The following is an 18,743-nucleotide window of genomic DNA, read 5'->3' as shown; positions in this document are numbered from 1 at the left end:
AAATTCAATAGCCGAAAAGTTTAAATATTTTTATTTTGCATAGCTGCATGAAAATATGCTGCACTAACATGCAATTTTAAATACATATGTTAAGTGCTGCATTTATACTATTTATATATACAATCATGTGCACTGACACTTGACATGCGTTTAGATGCCCAACATATTAAATTTATTACAGTTGATCTTATTCATACATGTGTATATAATTAAGCATTAGTTAAAACCCATATATATGAGGTCATTGTGGTCTCCATAACCACGGTTACCTGTAATCATCAACTGAACTAAAACTCATGATATAACGTATCTATAATAAAAATTTATGTTTGTATAGCCTCTATTTGTTAGCTATAAATTAGAGTCACTATGCCAGTATGCAACTATATTATCTAAACAATATGCAAATCTGAAAATTTATAGAAGTCATTATATTGTGGTAGATAACAGTTTTGCAGAACATCATTAACCCCTTCCTGACATATGACGTAACTGTACGTCATGATCGGGAAATATTCCTGCATATTGATGTAATGAATGGCAATGATGAAGGTACAGAAGCTTTGCCCACACGATCACCGTCAGGAGCTCATCTTAAGTGATATCTGCATGCTCCGACTGTCACAGCCAGTGCCAATGTCCTCACAGCCCCTGACTGTTTAACCCTCTAAATTCTGCAATCAACAGTGATCGCCACACTTAGAAGTTTGTGAGAGGGAGGAAGCACCACCTCCCACCCAATCGGCACACCTGTGATGTGATTACGAGAGCCCAATCGTTGTCATGGCAGCCAAATAATTACCTCTGAGTCTGCCAGCTATGTGGGCATGTTAAGCCATGCCAGGAAAATGGTCTAAGGCCACGGCCCCACTATCAGTATTTGGTAAGTATTCGGTCAGCATTTTTTCTCAGGAGTGGGAGCCAAAACCAGGAGTGGGGGGATAAATGCAGACTTGGTGACTTGTTTCTATTATACCTTTTCTCTGATTATTCCTCACCTGGTTTTGTCTCCCACTCTTGAGAAAAAATACTGACCGAATACTGACCAAATACTGATAGTGGGGTCGTGGCCTAAAAGGTGTTCTGCCAGTGTCTCTCTGAGAGATCTCTAATGCATTGCAGTACATACTGTATGTATTACAGTGCATTAGAGCAGTGATCATAGAAATAAAAGCTAAAGTCCCACAGAGGGACTAAGTAAAAAAGTAAAAAATAGTTATTTTTAAAAAAATAAATAAAAAAAGAAAAAAATCATTAAAAAATTATTATGCCAATAGATACGCATATTTATGTAAAAACAAAATAAAATCTAAAAAGCACACATATTTGGTATTGCCGCATCTGGAACAATATTAACTATAAAACTGACACATTTTACCATTTCAGAAAATAAATAAAAAATGTAGCGCAATTTATGTTTTTTCATCATACAGACGAACAAAACGCAGGACAAAAACAGGATCAAAAAGTTGAATTTAAATAAAAATGTATTCCTGAAAGTTTTATCTTTGCACACAAAAAATACATTCTCATTCAGCTGTCAGCAGAAAAATATAACAGCTATAGCTTTCAGAATAAAGCCATGTAAAAACATTTTTTTCTATAATTTTTTTTATTGCGTAAAAGCAGCAAAACATCAAAGAAGTATATAAATCTGATATTATTGTAATCGCACTGACCTGAACGATAAAGCTGTGTTACCACTTTTACCACACAGTGGTCGGCATAAAAATCAACAAAAAAACAATTCCTAAATTGCAGTTTTTTTGCAAAAAAATCCTCCCAAAAATCACAATAGAAAGTGATCAAAAAATGTTATGCGCTAAAAAAATGGTTTCAATAAAAACTTCAAATCATCCCTCAAAAAGCAAGCCCTCACATGACTCTGTCGGCAGAAAAATGGAAAAATCATAACTCGCAAAATATGATAATGCAAAAAATTATTTTCGTGAAAATGTGTTTTTTAGTGTGAGATGACAGCAAAACCAAAAATAACGATATACTGTACATCTGGAATGGCTGTAATCATCCTTATCCAAAGAATAAAGCCGTCCTGTCATTTATACCGCAAGGTGAACGGCATAAAAAAATAAATAAAACCAATTCTTGAACTACTATTGATTTGTTAATTCTGCCTCCCATGGATCACAGTAAGTCTATGCTCACATTTATTCTGCGCTCTATGCAACCCACAAAAACGAGCTCATGCACAGATCCATTATCTATTAACAGAAATATACATGTGCATCTCACTAAATTAGAATATCATCAAAAAGTTAATTTATTTCAGTTCTTCAATACAAAAATTGAAACTCATATATTATATAAAGTCATTACAAACATAGTGATCTATTTCAATTGTTTATTTCTGTTAATGTTGATGATTATGGCTTACAGCCAATGAAAACACAAAAGTCATTATCTCAGTTAATTAGAATACTATATAACACCAGCTTGAAAAATGTTTTTCAAATCCAAAATGTTGGCCTACTGAAATGTATGTTCAGCAAATGCACTCAATACTTGGTCGGGGCTCCTTTTGCATCAATTACTGCATCAATGCGGTGTGGCATGGCATCGATCAGCCTGTGGCACTGTTGAGGTGTTATGGAAGGCAAGTTTGCTTTGATAGCAGCCTTCAGCTCGTCTGCATTGTTGGGCCTGGTGTCTTCCTCTTGACAATACCCCATAGATTCTTTATGGGGTTAAGGTCAGGTGAATTTGCTGGCCAATCAAGCACAGTGATGCTCTTATTTTTAAACCAGGTATTAGTACTTTTGGCAGTGTGGACAGGTGCCAAGTCCTGCTGGAGAATGAAATTTCCATCTCCAAAAAGCTTGCTTGCAGAAAGAAGCATGAAGTGCTCTAAAATTTCCTGGTAGGCGGTGTGTGCTGACTTTGGTCTTGATAAAACACAGTGGACCTACACCAGCAGATGACATGGCTCCCCAAACCATTGCTGATTGTGGAAACTTCACATTAGACCTCAAGCAGCTTGGATTGTGTGCCTCTCCACTCTTTCTCCAGACTCTGGGACCTTGATTTCCAAATGAATATTGCAACTTTGGGACCTTGTGGAGTGTGTCAATGACTGCCTTCAGGTCATCTGTCAAGTCAGCAGTCTTCCGCATGATTGTGGAGCCTACTGAAACAGATTAAGGGACCTTTTTAAACACTTAGGAAGCCTTTGCAGGTGTTTTTTGTTAATTATTTTAATTTATTGAGATAATGACTTTTGTGTTTTCATTGGCTGTAAGCCATAATCATCAACATTAACAGAAATAAACACTTGAAATAGATCACTCTGTTTGTAATGACTCTATATAATTTATGAGTTTCACTTTTTGTATTGAAGAACTGAAATAAATTAACTTTTTGATGATATTCTAATTTAGTGAGATGCACCTGTAGGATGTTTTCACATTACTGGAAGCACAAATCCTATAATAAATTCAATTCCAAATTCAAATGCCCCCTTCACTTCTGAACCCCACAATGTGCCTAAAGTGCTGTTAATGTCCACATATTTGGCATTACTGTAACAAGGAGAGCCTGCTTAATTTACAGGTATATGGCTCTAGCAGCGCAAGCTGGACTCAATATATTGGTCACCACAATACATTGGGCATCTCAATGGCAAATTTGCATTTTCACGTCGTGATATCCACAGCATTCTTTTTTTTATGGAAAACACCCATGGAGTCAAAATCATCATTACACACATAGATGAATTCTCAGAGGGCTGTAAATTCCAATAAGGGATCACTTCAGGAGGGTTTCTGCTGATCTGGCACTTAGTGGCTCTGTATATGGAGTCCACAAACTATTCTAGCAAAATCTGCATCGTAAAAATCAAATAGTGCTCCTTCTCTCCCGAACCCTATTGTGTGGCCAAACAGTACTTTACAGCCAGTTATAGGGTATTGCCACATTCAGAAGAAATTGTGCAACAACCTCCGGGGTATTTTTACTTATTTTCCCTTGTGAAAGTTAAAAATCTGGGGCTAAAACAGTATTTTATTGATAAAAATATATTTATTATTTCTTCATCACCTAATGGTATAAAATTCTTTGACAAACCTGTCGTGTCAATATGCTCACTGCATCACTAGATGTATTCACTGAGCGCTGCAGTTTTTAAAATGGGGTCACTTAAAGAGGGCTCTGATGTTCTACTACCTCAGGTGTTCTGCCAATGTGACATGGCACCTGCAAACTATTACACAAAAATCTGCACTCCATTATGGCGCTCCTTCACTTTTGAGCTTTGCACTGTGCCTAAAAAGCAGTTTTCAACCACATATGCATAACCAATTATATGTTCCATTTTTTCCTATTAGACACTTTTGAAAATTTAAATCTTGGAGCTAAAACAACATTTTAGCGGCAAAAATTGAATTTGTTTTTCTTCAGTGCCCAATAGTATAACATTTTGTGATAAACCTGTGGTGTCAATATGATCACTGCTCTCCTAGATAAATTCAATGAAGGGTGTAGTTTGTAAAATGCAGGCAATTATGGATGTTTCTGCTGTTCTGGTACCTAAGGGGCTCTGACAATGTGACATGGTACCCACAAATCGTTGCAGCAAAATCTGCACCCCAATAAGACGCTCCTTCCCTTTTAAGGTTTGCACTTTGCCTGAAAAGTAGTTTCCACATATAGGAACACTTGCATAACAAATTACTGTATGTGATCCATTGTCTCCTTGTCTCCAATTAGCCCTTATGAAAATCAAAAACTTGGAGCTGAAAAAAGATTTTAGTGGAAAAAATTTTTTTTTGCATTTCCACAGCCCAATGTTACACAATTCTGTGATTCATCTGTGGGTTTAAAATGCTCACTACACACATAGACAAATTACTCAAGATGTGTAGTTCCTAAAATGGAAGCTTCTGCTGTTTTGTCACCTCAGTGGTTTTTCAAATGTGCAATAGCACCTGCAGTCTGTTACTGCCAAATCTGTGTTTGAAAAGTCAAATAGCGCTACTTCCCTTCCAAGCCCTGTCATGAACCCAAACAGTAGTTTTCACCCACATATGAGGCATCAGTGTAGTCAGCAACATTTTTTGAGAAAAATATATAATTTTTTCATTTTTATGATCCAATGTTTTAAATTCCATAATTTAATATTCACTGAGTCCCCTTTACACAATATTATGTTCCAAACACTTCATGATGGCTCTAAAAGTAGTTCTCACACAGTATAATGTCCCCAAAGCCCCAACACATAATATAATATTCAAAAACCAGGCTATTCACAAAAGCCCCCTATACATAGTATAATACCAAAACCCATTTTATACACAGTATACTATAACACCTAAAAGCCCCCTATGCACAGCATGATTCCCCCTATACCCTATATAATACCCAAAAGCCTCACTATTCACTGTATTGTGGCTCCCATACTTGTTGTCACACAGTAAAATGTCTCCCATTAGCTTTCTATACACAGTATAATGGCTCCCAATACTACATGACAGCCAGCCACACTGGTCTTCACTCAGTATAATTTACTTTATGCTCAGTATAATATCCCTATAGCCCCCTATAGACAGTATGATGTCCGCATTGCTCTCATATCTATAATATACAGTGCATTTTGAAAGTATTTGGCCCCCTTGAACTTTTCTACCTTTTGCCACATTTCTGGCTTCAAACATAAAGATATTAAATTCTAATTTTTTGGGGGAAGAATCAACAACAAGTGGGACACAATCATGAAGTGGAATGAAATTTATTGGATATTTTAAACTTTTTTAACAAATTAAAAACTGAAAAGTGGGGCATGCATTATTATTCGGCCCCTTTACTTTCAGTGCAGCAAACTCACTCCAGAAGTTCAGTGAAGATCTCTGAATGATCCAATGTTGTCCTAAATGACTGGTAATGATAAATAGAATCCACCTGTGTGTAATCAAGTCTCTGTATAAATGTACCTGCTCTGTGATAGTCTCAGTGTTCTGTTTCAAGTGCAGAGAGCATCATGAAGACCAAGGAACACACCAGGCAGGTCCAAGATACTGTTGTGGCGAAGTTTAAAGCTGGATTTGGATACAAAAAAGATTTCCCAAGTTTTAAACATCTCAAGGAGCACTGTGGAAGCGGTCATATTGAAATGGAAGGAGTATCAGACGACTGAAAATCTACCAAGACCAGGCCGTCCCTCTAAACTTTCATCTCAAACAAGGAGAAGACAGACCAGGGATGCAGCCAAAAGGCCCATGATCGCTCTGGATGAACTGCAGACATCTACAGCTGAGGTGGGAGAGTCTGTCCATAGGACAACAATCAGTCGTACACTGCACAAATCTGGCTTTTATGGAAGAGTGGCAAGAAGAAAGCCATTTCTCAAAGATATCCATAAAAAGTCTCATTTGAAGTTTTCCACAAGCCGCCTGGGAGACAAACCAAACATGTGGAGTAAGGTGCTCTGGTCAGATGAAACCAAAATTTAACTTTTAGGCCACAATGCAAAACGATATGTTTGGCGTAAAAGCAGCACAGCTCATCACCCTCAAAACACCATCCCCACTGTCAAACATGGTGGTGGCAGCATCATGGTTTGGGCCTGCTTTTCTTCAGCAGGGACAGGGAAGATGGTTAAAATTGATGGGAAGATGGACGAAGTAAAATACAAGACCATTCTGGAAGAAAACCTGTTGGAGTCTGCAAAAGACCTGAGACTGGGACGGAGATTTATCTTCCAACAAGACAATGATCCCAAACATAAAGCAAAATCTACAATGGAATGATTCAAAAATAAACGGATCCAGGTGTTAGAATGGCCAAGTCAAAGTCCAGACCTGAATCCAATCGAGAATCTCTGGAAAGAGCTGAAAACTGCTGTTCACAAACGCTCTCCATCCAACCTCAATGCGCTCGAGGTGTTTTGCAAGGAAGAATGGGCAAGAATTTCAGCCTCTCGATTTGCAAAACTGATAGAGACATACCACAAGCGACTTGCAGCTGTAATAGCAGCAAAAGGTGGCGCTACAAAGTATTAACTCAAGGGGGCCGAATAATATTGCATGCCCCACTTTTCAGTTTTTAATTTGTTAAAAAAGTTTAAAATATCCAATAAATTTTGTTCCACTTCACGATTGTGTCCCACTTGTCGTTGATTCTTCCCCCAAAAATTAGATTTTTATATCTTTATGTTTGAAGCAGAAATGTGGCAAAAGGTAGAAAAGTTCAAGTCAAATACTTTCACAATGCACTTGTACCATACATACATACATATCAGGATTGGGATGAGGGATGGGGTACCATGCACACCAGGATGGAGGTGAGGGGCCCATGCATACCAGGATAAGGCTGAGGGGGCCATGCATACCAGGATTGGGTATGAGGGAGCCATGCATACCAGGATGAAGGGCACCATGCATGCTAGGATTGGGATGAGGGGTGCCATGCATACCAGGATTGGGGGTGAGGGGTGCCATGCATACCAGGAAGTCAAAGTTCTGTCATGATGACATCATCACATTGCTCCGCCCCTATATGCAACTAGTCCAGTGTGTCACCTTGCTTTTCTGTCTAAAGCGACCTGTAGACTACAGAACAAAAAGCAGTAATGCAGGGTGATCATGTTCCCCTAGTTACCACAGAGTTTAACTATGCAATCAGCCCTTTTATCCCCCCACTTCCCTGTAGATGCACTACTGCAGAGATGCTATGTGGTGCACATAGAAAGAAACTAGTCACATTGGTAAGATTTTAAAACTCAATCTGATCTCACACTTTTTGCTTTCTATCTTTCTCTAACTTGTCATCATTGTCTTCAGCAGGTGGGAATGGAATAATAACAATGTTCCAGTGCGTCGTAACTAATTGAATGTATTCTGTTACTTTCAACAAAGCTGCAAAGTATTCTGTCTGTATATTGTTTATATGACCATTTTTATAGTTAACATATAGTCATGGCCAAAAGTTTTGAGGATGACACCAAAATTATATTTTCACATGATCTGCTGGCCTCTGGTTTTTATTAGTGTTTGTCTGATGTTTATATCACATGCAGAAATATAATTGCAATCATATTATGAGTACCAATAGGTTATATTGGCAGTTAGAATGAGTTAATGCAGCAAGTCAATATTTGCAGTGTTGCCCCTTCTTCTTCAAGACCTCTGTAATTCTCCCTGGCATGCTCTCAATCAACTTTTGGACCAAATCCTGACTGATAGCAGTCCATTCTTGCATAATCAATGCTTGCATTTTGCCAGAATTTGTTGGTTTTTGTTTGTCCACCCATCTCTTCATGATTGACCACAAGTTCTCAATGGGATTAAGATCTGGGGAGTTTCCAGGCCATGGACCCAACATCTCTATGTTTTGTTCCATGAGCCATTTAGTTATCACCTTTGCTTTATGGCAGGGTGCTCCATCATGCTGGAAAAGGCATTGTTGGGCGCCAAACTGCTCTTGGACGGTTGGGAGAAGTTGCTCTTGGAGGACATTCTGGTACCATTCTTTATTCATGGCTGTGTTTTTAGGCAAGACTGTGAGTGAGCCGATTCCCTTGGCTGAGAAGCAACCCCACACATGAATGGTTTCAGGATGCTTTACAGTTGGCATGAGACAAGACTGGTGGTAGCGCTCACCTCTTCTTCTCCGAATAAGCTGTTTTCCAGATGTCCCAAACAATCGAAAAGGGGATTCATCAGAGAAAATGACTTTGCCCCAGTCCTCAGCAGTCCACTCCCTGTACCTTTTGCAGAATATCAGTCGGTCCCTGATGTTTTTTCTGGAGAGAAGTGGCTTCTTTGCTGCCCACTTTGAAACCAGCCCTTGCTCAAAGAGTCTCCGCCTCACAGTGCGTGCAGAAGCACTCACACCAGCCTGCTGCCATTCCTGAGCAAGCTCGGCACTGCTGGTAGTCCGATCCCGCAGCTGAAACAGTTTTAAGATACGGTCCTGGCGCTTGCTGGTCTTTCTTGGGCCCCTTGGAGTCTTTTTGACAACAATGGAAGCTCTCTCCTTGAAGTTCTTGATGATGCTATAGATTGTTGACTGAGGTGCAATCTTTGTAGCTGCGATACTCTTCCCTGTTAGGCCATTTTTGTGCAGTGCAATGATGGCTGCACGTGTTTCTTTAGAGATAACCATGGTTAACTGAAGAGGAACAATGATACCAAGATCCAGCCTCCTTTTAAAGTGTCCAGTGATGTCATTCTTACTTAATTATGACTGATTGATCGCCAGCCCTGTCCTCATCAACACCCACACCTGTGTTAATGGATCAATCACTAAAACGATGTTAGATGCTCCTTTTAAGGCAGGACTGCAATGATGTTGAAATGTGTTTTGGGGGTTAAAGTTCATTTTCTGGGCAAATATTGACTTAGCAAGTACAGTAATTGCTGTTAAGCTGATCACTCTTTGACATTCAGGAGTATATGCAAATTGCCATTACAAAAAATGAAGCAGTAAACTTTGGAAAAATTACTATTTGTCTCATTCTCAATACTTTTGGCCATGACTGTATATTGATACTTAATTTGAGAACTTGCAATAATCCACAAAGAAATCCAAACAATAGTTTAATTTAATTTTACTAGTGATGAGTAGTGTTGAGCGAGCACTAAAATGCTCGGGTGCTCGAAGCTCAGGCCGAGCTCACCGTGATACTCGGGTGCAAGACCCGAGCAACGAGCCCAATGTTAGTCTATGGGATTTTTGTGGCGGCACCCCCGGCAGTCTCTAGAAAGCCTAAAAAGTGCCCAAAACGATAGTGACAGTGCTCAAATGTCATGGGGACAGCATGGGGATCTCCGCAGGAAGCATTTCTGACCCCAAGGTCACTGCTGTCAACAACATGGTCAGAAGTATTAAGCCACTTTTACGGGCTCACAATAAAACATACAAAAACAAAACTGAAACTGTTTTCCTGTGAAATATGTTAAGGAACATCCTTTCCATGGTAAAGACTTGTGTATAAGGTAAAATAAATAGCCAAAAACAAAAATACTCCTCCACACCTTGGGCTATGTTCACAAGTAGCATTTTTTATGCGTTTTTGCACTTTTGTATTGCTTTCAACCGTGACAAATGCATTCACCGGGAAATGTCATTTTAACATTTTACAACCTTATCTGGCCATGTGCTGTGTGACACATGCATACAGTGCTGAAAAGACATGGGAACAGCATGGGGAAGACCCCTGGAAGCATCTCTGACACCCAGGTCACAACCAAAAAGTGTGCCCATCAGAATTGATCCTTGCCGCATCAGAAGATGCAGACTTGCAACTATCCCCGTTCAAGTCCTTGTCCCAGGGCAGTGATCAATTGTACCTCCCCCATTCCTTGCAATGCAAGCGCAAGTATGCAACCTGCCACTCACCCACCCCCAGGCTGCAATACCATACTGCTTGCTTGCACTTGAAATTGGGCTTTTTAGGTATGTGGAGGCGGAATCTGGCTACCACGTCATGGCTGCGTCGGCGGCCTGGTATCCATACTCAGTCCCCAGCCGCCCGGCGGCTGGGTGTCCACACTTGGTCCCCAGCCGCCAGGGGGCATCCGGGTGTCCATACTTGGTCCCCAGCCGCCCCTATTTGTCCCGGTGCGCCTTATACACAAGCGCGAATACCAAAACATTACCTGTGCCCTCCCCAGTGCATTTAGTGGGAAGGACAGCCTATCCACAAACACGTGGACATGTGAATGTGTCCAGGGATGGTCCATCTCACTGACGCCTTCACAATGGGTTTAATATTGTGTAAGCCGGGACACAGTTGGACACTGAGATGCAACATGTCCTCCAGACAGAGAGGATTGTGGGTCCTGGGTCAATCAGACTTCAACACAAAGTTCAGTAGGTAGACAGCAGCAGTGGTCAGCCTCCTACACAACGAGTAAATTATTCATGATCATGAGCCCATCCATCTCCTTAGCTTTGTGTTCTATGGAATGCAAGCACATGTATGTAGGAGCGGCTAGGCCTGAGGTGGTCAGCGCTTTGGCGCATATCCTACCTCCTCTGAGGATTGCTGGATGTTTTCCTGCTACTATCCCAGTTCTATGACTCCCGATAAAACAAAGCTTCAGGTGATGAATGATGGATGAGGTTGTGGCAAAGGAAAATGAGCAGGAGGAAAAGGGACCATTCACATCAATATCAGGCCAGTCAACCACACATGTCTTGTAATATATGTTTCTGTACCAAAAGGAGCGGTTCGGCTACACAGTAATAGGGCATACAGTGAGTGCAATGCCTACTAAAAATTTTGAGGCACTCCAATGCCCTTTGGAAGTGACATGGAGGTCAGAGGGCCTTAACTAAACTGTTTTACATTTATAGCAACTGGGTCTCCTGTACACTGTTGGCCTAAGCAGTGAATGGAAGGCTTTCCAAAAATTATGAGGAACTGCAATGCCCCTTGAAACAGACGTAGATTACAGCGTACTTAAATCCTTCTACCCATTATTGGGGAGTGGGTCTCCCTTAGTGTTCGCCTATGCATTGAAAAGAAAAAGCTCACTAAAATTAGGAGGAAATGCAATGCCCGTTGGTAGAGTCGTGGAGTAAGAGGTAATTAAAAACAACATTTCAATGACCATTGGAAGAGCTGTGGAGTTCAGAGTGGTTTAACAAGATGGTTTTAATGCCCCTTGGAAGAGATGTGGAGGTCACAGAGGAATAAAAAGACAATATCAATGCCCCTTGGAAGAGTGGTGGAAGTCACAGTGGAAAAAAAGACAATACCAATGCCCCTTGGAAGAGTGGTGGAGGTCGCAGTGGAATAAAAAGAAAATTTCAATGCCCCTTGGAAGAGACGTCGAGGTCACAGTAGCTTAGCAAGATGATTTTAATGACCCTTGGAAGAGACATGGAGTTCAGAGTGGTTTAACAAGATGGTTTTAATGCCCCTTGGAAGAGACATGGAGTTCAGAGTGGTTTAACAAGACTGTTTTAATGCCGCTTGGAAGAGACGTGGAGTTCACAGTAGCTTAACAAGATGGTTTTAAGGCCCCTTGGAAAGAGACGTGGAGTTCAGGGTGGTTTAACAAGACGGTTTTAATGTCCCTTGGAAGAGACGTGGTGGTCACAGTAGCTTAACAAGATGGTTTTACTTTCCCTTGGAAGAGACGTGGAGTTCAGAATGGTTTATCAAAATGGTTTTAATGCCCCTTGGAAGAGACGTGGGGGTCACAGTAGCATAAAGAGATGCTTATAATGCCCCATGGAAGAGACGTGGAGTTCAGAGTGATTTAACAAGATGGTTTTAATGCCCATTGGAGGAGACGTGGAGGTTCCAGTGGAATAAAAAGACAATATCAATGACCCTTGGAAGAGTGGTGGAGGTCGCAGTGAAATAAAAAGACAATATCAATGAACCTTGGAAGAGACGTGGAAGTCACAGTTGCTTAACAAGACGATTTTAATGCCCCTTGGAAGAGACGTGGAGCTCAGATTGGTTTAACAAGACGGTTTTAAAGCCCCTTGGAAGAGACGTGGAGGTCACAGTAGCTTAACAAGATCATTTTAATGCCCCTTGGAAGAGACTTGGAGTTCAGAGTGGTTTAACAAGATGGTTTTAATGTCCCTTGGAAGAGACGTGGAGTTCAGAGTGGTTTAACAAGATGGTTTTAATGCCCCTTGGAAGAGACATGGAGTTCAGAGTGGCTTAACAAGACTGTTTTAATGCCGCTTGGAAGAGACGTGGAGTTCACAGTAGCTTAACAAGCTGGTTTTAAGGCCCCTTGGAATAGACGTGGAGTTCAGAGTGGTTTAACAAGACGGTTTTAATGTCCCTTGGAAGAGACGTGGTGGTCACAGTAGCTTAACAAGATGGTTTTACTTTGCCTTTGGAAAGACGCGGAGTTCAGAATGGTTTATCAAGATGGTTTTAATGCCCCTTGGAAGAGACGTGGAGGTCACAGTAGCATAAAAAGATGGTTATAATGCCCCATGGAAGAGACGTGGAGTTCAGAGTGATTTAACAAGATGGTTTTAATGCCCCTTGGAAGAGACATGGAGGTCCCAGTGGAATAAAAAGACAATATCAATGCCCCTTGGAAGAGTGGTGGAGGTCGCAGTGAAATAAAAAGACAATATCAATGAACCTTGGAAGAGACATGGAGGTCACAGTAGCTTAACAAGACGATTTTAATGCCCCTTGGAAGAGACGTGGAGTTCAGATTGGTTTAACAAGACGGTTTTAAAGCCCCTTGGAAGAGACGTGGAGGTCACAGTTGCTTAACAAGATCAGTTTAATGCCCCTTGGAAGAGACTTGGAGTTCAGAGTGGTTTAGCAAGATGGTTTTTATGTCCCTTAGAAGAGACATGGAGTTCAGAGTGGTTTAACAAGATGGTTTTATTACCCCTTGGATGACACGTGGAGTTCCCAGTGGAATAAAAAGACAATATCAATGCCCCTTGGAAGAGTGGTGGAGGTCGCAGAGGAATAAAAAGAAATTATCAATGCCCCTTGGAAGAGTGGTGGAGGTCACAGTGGAATAAAAAGACAATATTAATGACCATTGGAAGAGACGTGGAGTTCAGAGTGGTTTAACAAGACGGTTTTAAAGCCCCTTGGAAGAGACGTGGAGGTCACATTAGCTTAACAAGACGGTTTTAAAGCCCCTTGGAAGAGACGTGGAGGTCACAGTAGCTTAACAAGATGGTTTTAATGCCCCTTACAAGAGCCATGCAGTACAGCATATTAAAAACATTATTCCCATGATTGGGGAGTCGGTCTCCCATAGTCTTTGCCCATGCCTTCCAAGCAAAAGCTGCCAAAAATTAGGACTGAGGAATTTGCAATGCCCCTTACAAGAGCCATGCAGTACAGCATATTAAAAACATTATTCCCATTATTGGGGAGTGGGTCTCCCATAGTCTTTGCCTATTCCTTTCAAGCAAAAGCTGCCAAAAATTAGGACGGAGGAACTTGCAATGCTAGCAACACGGTCCACGGTAACCCTGGTGGTATAGTGGGGGTGGAGGCTGAGGATAAGGATAAGAGCAAAAAACAGCCAAAATGAAGAAGTGTATACCCATGTGTGGGTGTGAAGCGGTGCATGGGAATACACCTCCCGGAATAACACAGTGGATTTGACTTTATGTTACTCTGCTGTCATTTGGTGGTGATGAGAAGTCAGGCCCAATCCAGCCCTTGTTAATTTTGATAAGGGTCAGCTTGTCAGCATTGTCAGTTGACAGGCGAATGCGCTTATCAGTCATAATTCCCCCAGCGGCACTAAAAACATGCTCCGATAACACGCTAGCGGCAGGGAAGGCCAGTACCTCCAAGGCGTAGAGAGCGAGTTCATTCCAAGTGTCCAGCTTGGATACCCAATAATTAAAAGGCACAGAGGAATCACTTAGGCCACTGGTACGGTCGGCAAGGTACTCCCCCACCATCTTTTGAAACTTTCCACTCTTTGGAGAGTACCCCACGCCTCAGGGCCTGAAAGCTGGGTGGGTCTCAGAAAACTGTCCCAGAACGTTGACAGTGTTCCCCTGCCTCTGCTGGATTGGAGTTGCATCTCTCTCGCCTGTACGCATTGGTTGGGCAACGAACTGTGACCTCTGCCGTTAGTGTGTTCAGATGGTCATTTTTATAACAGTTCTGCAGAAAGAACCTTCTGGTACTGCCCCATTTTTGTAGCCCTATCCACCTCAGGAATAAGAGAGTGAAAGTTCTCCTTGTAGCAGGGGTCTAAAAGTGTCACCAACCAGTAATGACTGTCACCCAACATTTTGACAATGCGAGGGTCATGGTTAAGGCAGCGTAACATAAAGTCAGCTATGCGTGCCAGACTGGTAATGGGCAAGATTTCCGTGTCCTCATCAAGATGATGACTGACCATGCTCTCCTGCGCCTCCTCCTCCCTCCTGTCCTCAGGCCACCCACGCTGAACCAACGGTATGACAGTTGTACAGGTACTACCGTCTACAGTGCATGATACCAGCTCCTGTTCTTCCTCCTCCTCCTCCTCTCCTTCATTGTCACCCAATGCACGTTCGGATGAGATGAGGCTAGGCAGTGTGTAATCACCCACTATGGCTTATTGATCCATCTCATCATAGTCTGGCTGCAATGCCTCCTCTTTAATTCTCTGCAGAGAGCATTTCAAAAGACAGACAAGTGGGATGCTGACGCTAATGATGGCATCATCGCCACTCACCATCTTGGTGGACTCCTCAAAGTTTTTCAGGATGGTACATATGTCAGACATCTAGGTCCACTCCTGAGGTCTTATGTGTGGAGTCTGACGTGAATATCGATGGCTTTGTTGCAGCAGGTACTCCACAACTGCTCCCTTCTGCTCACAAATCCTTTGCAACATATGGAGGGTAGAGTTCCAACGTGTGGGGACATCACACACCAGTCGGTGTGCCGGAAGCTGCAAATGCTGCTGCAACACAGCAAGGGGAAGCGGAAGCAGTAGCCGACTTCCGAAAATGAGCTGACAAGCGGCGTACTTTGACGAGCAGATCTGGCAACTCGGGGTACAATTTAAGAAACCGCTGAACCACGAGGTTATGCACATGAGTCAGGCATGATACGTGTGTGATCTCGCCTCGCCTCAGAGCCGCCACCAGGTTACGGACATTGTCACACACAACCATGCCTGGATGTAGGTTCAGCGGTCTCAGCCACAGATCTGCCTGCTCTTTCACAGCTGTCCACAACTCACAAGCAGTGTGAATTTATCACCTAAGCTTATGAGTTTCAGCACAGCCTGTTGCAGCTTGGCTGAGGCAGTACTGCAGTGCTTCCAGCTTGTAACTGATGTGGTGATATCTGAGTTGGAGGCTGAACATGAGGAGGAGGAGGAGGACGATGCGCAGGAGCTGTACACTGTGGGGGCAACTCTGACTGACATAGGGCCCGCAATCCTCGGTGTGGGGAGGATGTGTTCCGTCCCAAGGTCCGACTGGGTCACGGCTTCCACTATGTTTACCCAGTGTGCCATAAGGGAAATTTATCGTACCTGGCCACAAGCACTTGTAAACGTGTCCGTTGTCAGGTGGACTCTCCCAGTAACTGCGTTGTTGAGGGCACGGCAGATGTTTTTGGACACGTGCTTGGGTAGTGCGGGGATGGCACACAGGGCAAAATAGTATCGGCTGGGGACCGAGTACCGAGGGACGCCACCGCCATAAGGTTGCGGAAGGATTCCGTTTTCACCAGCCTAAAAGGCAGCATTTACAACGCAAGCAGTCGTGAAATGTGCGAATTTAGGACTGTGGCCTGTGGGGCGTTAGCTGCGAATTTCTGCTTTCATTCAAAGGTCTGGGATATGGACAATTGATTGCTGTGGTGGGACATGGACATGGACGTTGATGCTGTTTCTTGAGAAACTGCAATAACAAGTGAAGACTGAGAGGAGGGGGCATCTTTGCATGTAGTATGGACAGGGGATTGCCTTGCATGCACAACAGCGGAAAAAGCAGTGGTGACACCCGCTGACACTGGTCGCGGACCCTGCGCTTCACCCCACAAAGTCAGATGCTTTACTGACATGTGCCAAATCATGCTGGTGGTGGTCAGGCTGGTAGTTTTGTCAACCCTGCTGATGCTAGCCTGGCAGGTGGTACAAATGGACTTTTTGGGGTTATCAGCAGAGTCTTTAAAAAAATTCCAGACTCTGGAAGACCTACAGGTTGTACTGGCAACGTCCCTCGTGTTGGTGTTACGTGGAACGGTTGCCCGCCTTCTGTCTGCAGCCACCACACTGCTTCTTCCTGCCTGTTGGGGTACTCTGCCTCCCTCCCCCTGTGTGCTGCTGGCCTTGCTCTGCGTGTCCTCCTGCCACGTTGGGTCAGTTACTAGATCAACCACCACCTCCTCCTCTTCTACTTCTGCACCACGGTCCTCATCCTCACTTTGTGGCAATTGTGTCTCGTCATCGTCCACCTCTTGTGACAAATTGCCAGCATCGCCTTCCTGTGGCCGTGGCTGTTCAAATATTTGGCCATTGCTACATGGGAACTCCTCTTCCACCATTTCAAGTGGAGCAGGCGAGGGGCCCAAATATGGAAATGGACCAGTGAACAGCTCTTCAGAGTGTCCAACTGTGGGATCAGTTGCTGTCTGACGACACTCGGAATGGTGGGAGGAAGGAGCATCAGGGTGAGGAGGAGTATGCAGTCGAGACTCACGTCTTCTAACACTTGACCGTGTGGAAGAAAGACCGGAGCTGGTGCTGCCCAGGTCACTGGAAGTATTATCTGCTATCCAATTAATAACCTGTTCACACTGATCAGTTGGCAACAGTGGTGCTATTGTGTCCTTCCTTAGTAATTCGGTCAAGAACTGGGAGCGAGAAGATGTGGCTGTTGGCTGTGGCACATTTTCACCTTGGCCACAGCCCCGTCCTCTGCACGCACCATCAGCAGAACGTCCAGTTCCACGTCCCCTGCCATGCGCCTTTCCCATTGTAAATGAAGTAAAATAGTTTACACTCGCACTATAAATGGCAAAGGGTAATAAAAAGGAGATTTGAACAGTGGAAGAGGAAAATCACAGTTTTATTTCTCTGGCCTACCCCAGAATCTTTTAAACAGATATATTTGTGTCTGAACAGTCAGCGAGACACTGAAACTGTTTTATTTTAATGCAAAAAGGTGGATTACACCCAGATTTGAACCGTGGAAGAGGAAAACCTCAGTTCTAGTTCTCTGGCCCACACCAGAATCTTTTAAACAGATATATTTGTGTCTGAATAGTCAGCGAGACACTCAAACTGTTTTTTTTTATGGAAGATGGGCAAAAAGGAAAATAACACCCAGATTTGAACCATGGAAGAGGAAAACCACAGTTCTATTTCTCTGGACTGCACCAGAATCTTTTAAACAGATATATTTGTGTCTGAACAGTCAGCGAGACACTCATACTGTTTTTTATGCAAAAAGGTGGATTACACCCTGATTTGTACCGTGGAAGAGGAAAACCACAGTTTTAGTTCTCTGGTCTACACCAGAATCTTTTAAACAGATATATTTGTGTGTGAACAGTCAGCGAGACACTGAAACTGTTTTTTTTCATGCAAAAAGGTGGATTACACTCAGATTTGAATCGTGGAAGAGGAAAACCACAGTTCTAGTTCTCTGGCCTACACCAGAATCTTTTAAACAGATATATTTGTGTCTGAACAGTCAGCGAGACACTCAAACTGTTTTTTTTTTTATTGAAAAAAGGCTAAAAGGTGGATAATACAGAGATTTGAACGGTGGAACTGGAAAACCAGAGTTCTAGTTCTATGGCCCACACCAGAATCTTTTAAACAGATATATTTGTGTCTGAATAGTCAGCGAGACACTCAAACTGTTTTTTTTTTATGGAACATAGGCAAAAAGGAAAATAACACCCAGATTTGAACCATGGAAGAGGAAAACCACAGTTCTATTTCTCTGGCCTACACCAGAATCTTTTAAACAGATATATTTGTGTCTGAACAGTCAGCGAGACACTAAAACTGTTTTTTTATGCAAAAAGGTGGATTACACCCTGATTTGTACCGTGGAAGAGGAAAACCACAGTTCTAGTTCTCTGGTCAACACCAGAATCTTTTAAACAGATATATTTGTGTCTGGTAAAGTCAGCGAGACACTGAAACTGTTTTTTTTTTCATGCAAAAAGGTGGATTACACTCAGATTTGAACTGTGGAAGAGGAAAACTACAGTTCTAGCTCTCAGGCCTACACCAGAATCTTTTAAACAGATATTTTTGTGTCTGAACAGTCAGCGAGACACTCAAACTGTTTTTTTTATGGAAAAA

Source organism: Phyllobates terribilis, unplaced genomic scaffold (genome assembly GCF_046119375.1).
Source record: "Phyllobates terribilis strain yellow unplaced genomic scaffold, ASM4611937v1 Scaffold_1__5_contigs__length_1240528914, whole genome shotgun sequence".
Taxonomy (NCBI): Eukaryota; Metazoa; Chordata; class Amphibia; order Anura; family Dendrobatidae; genus Phyllobates; species Phyllobates terribilis.
This window is presented reverse-complemented; position numbering follows the sequence as displayed.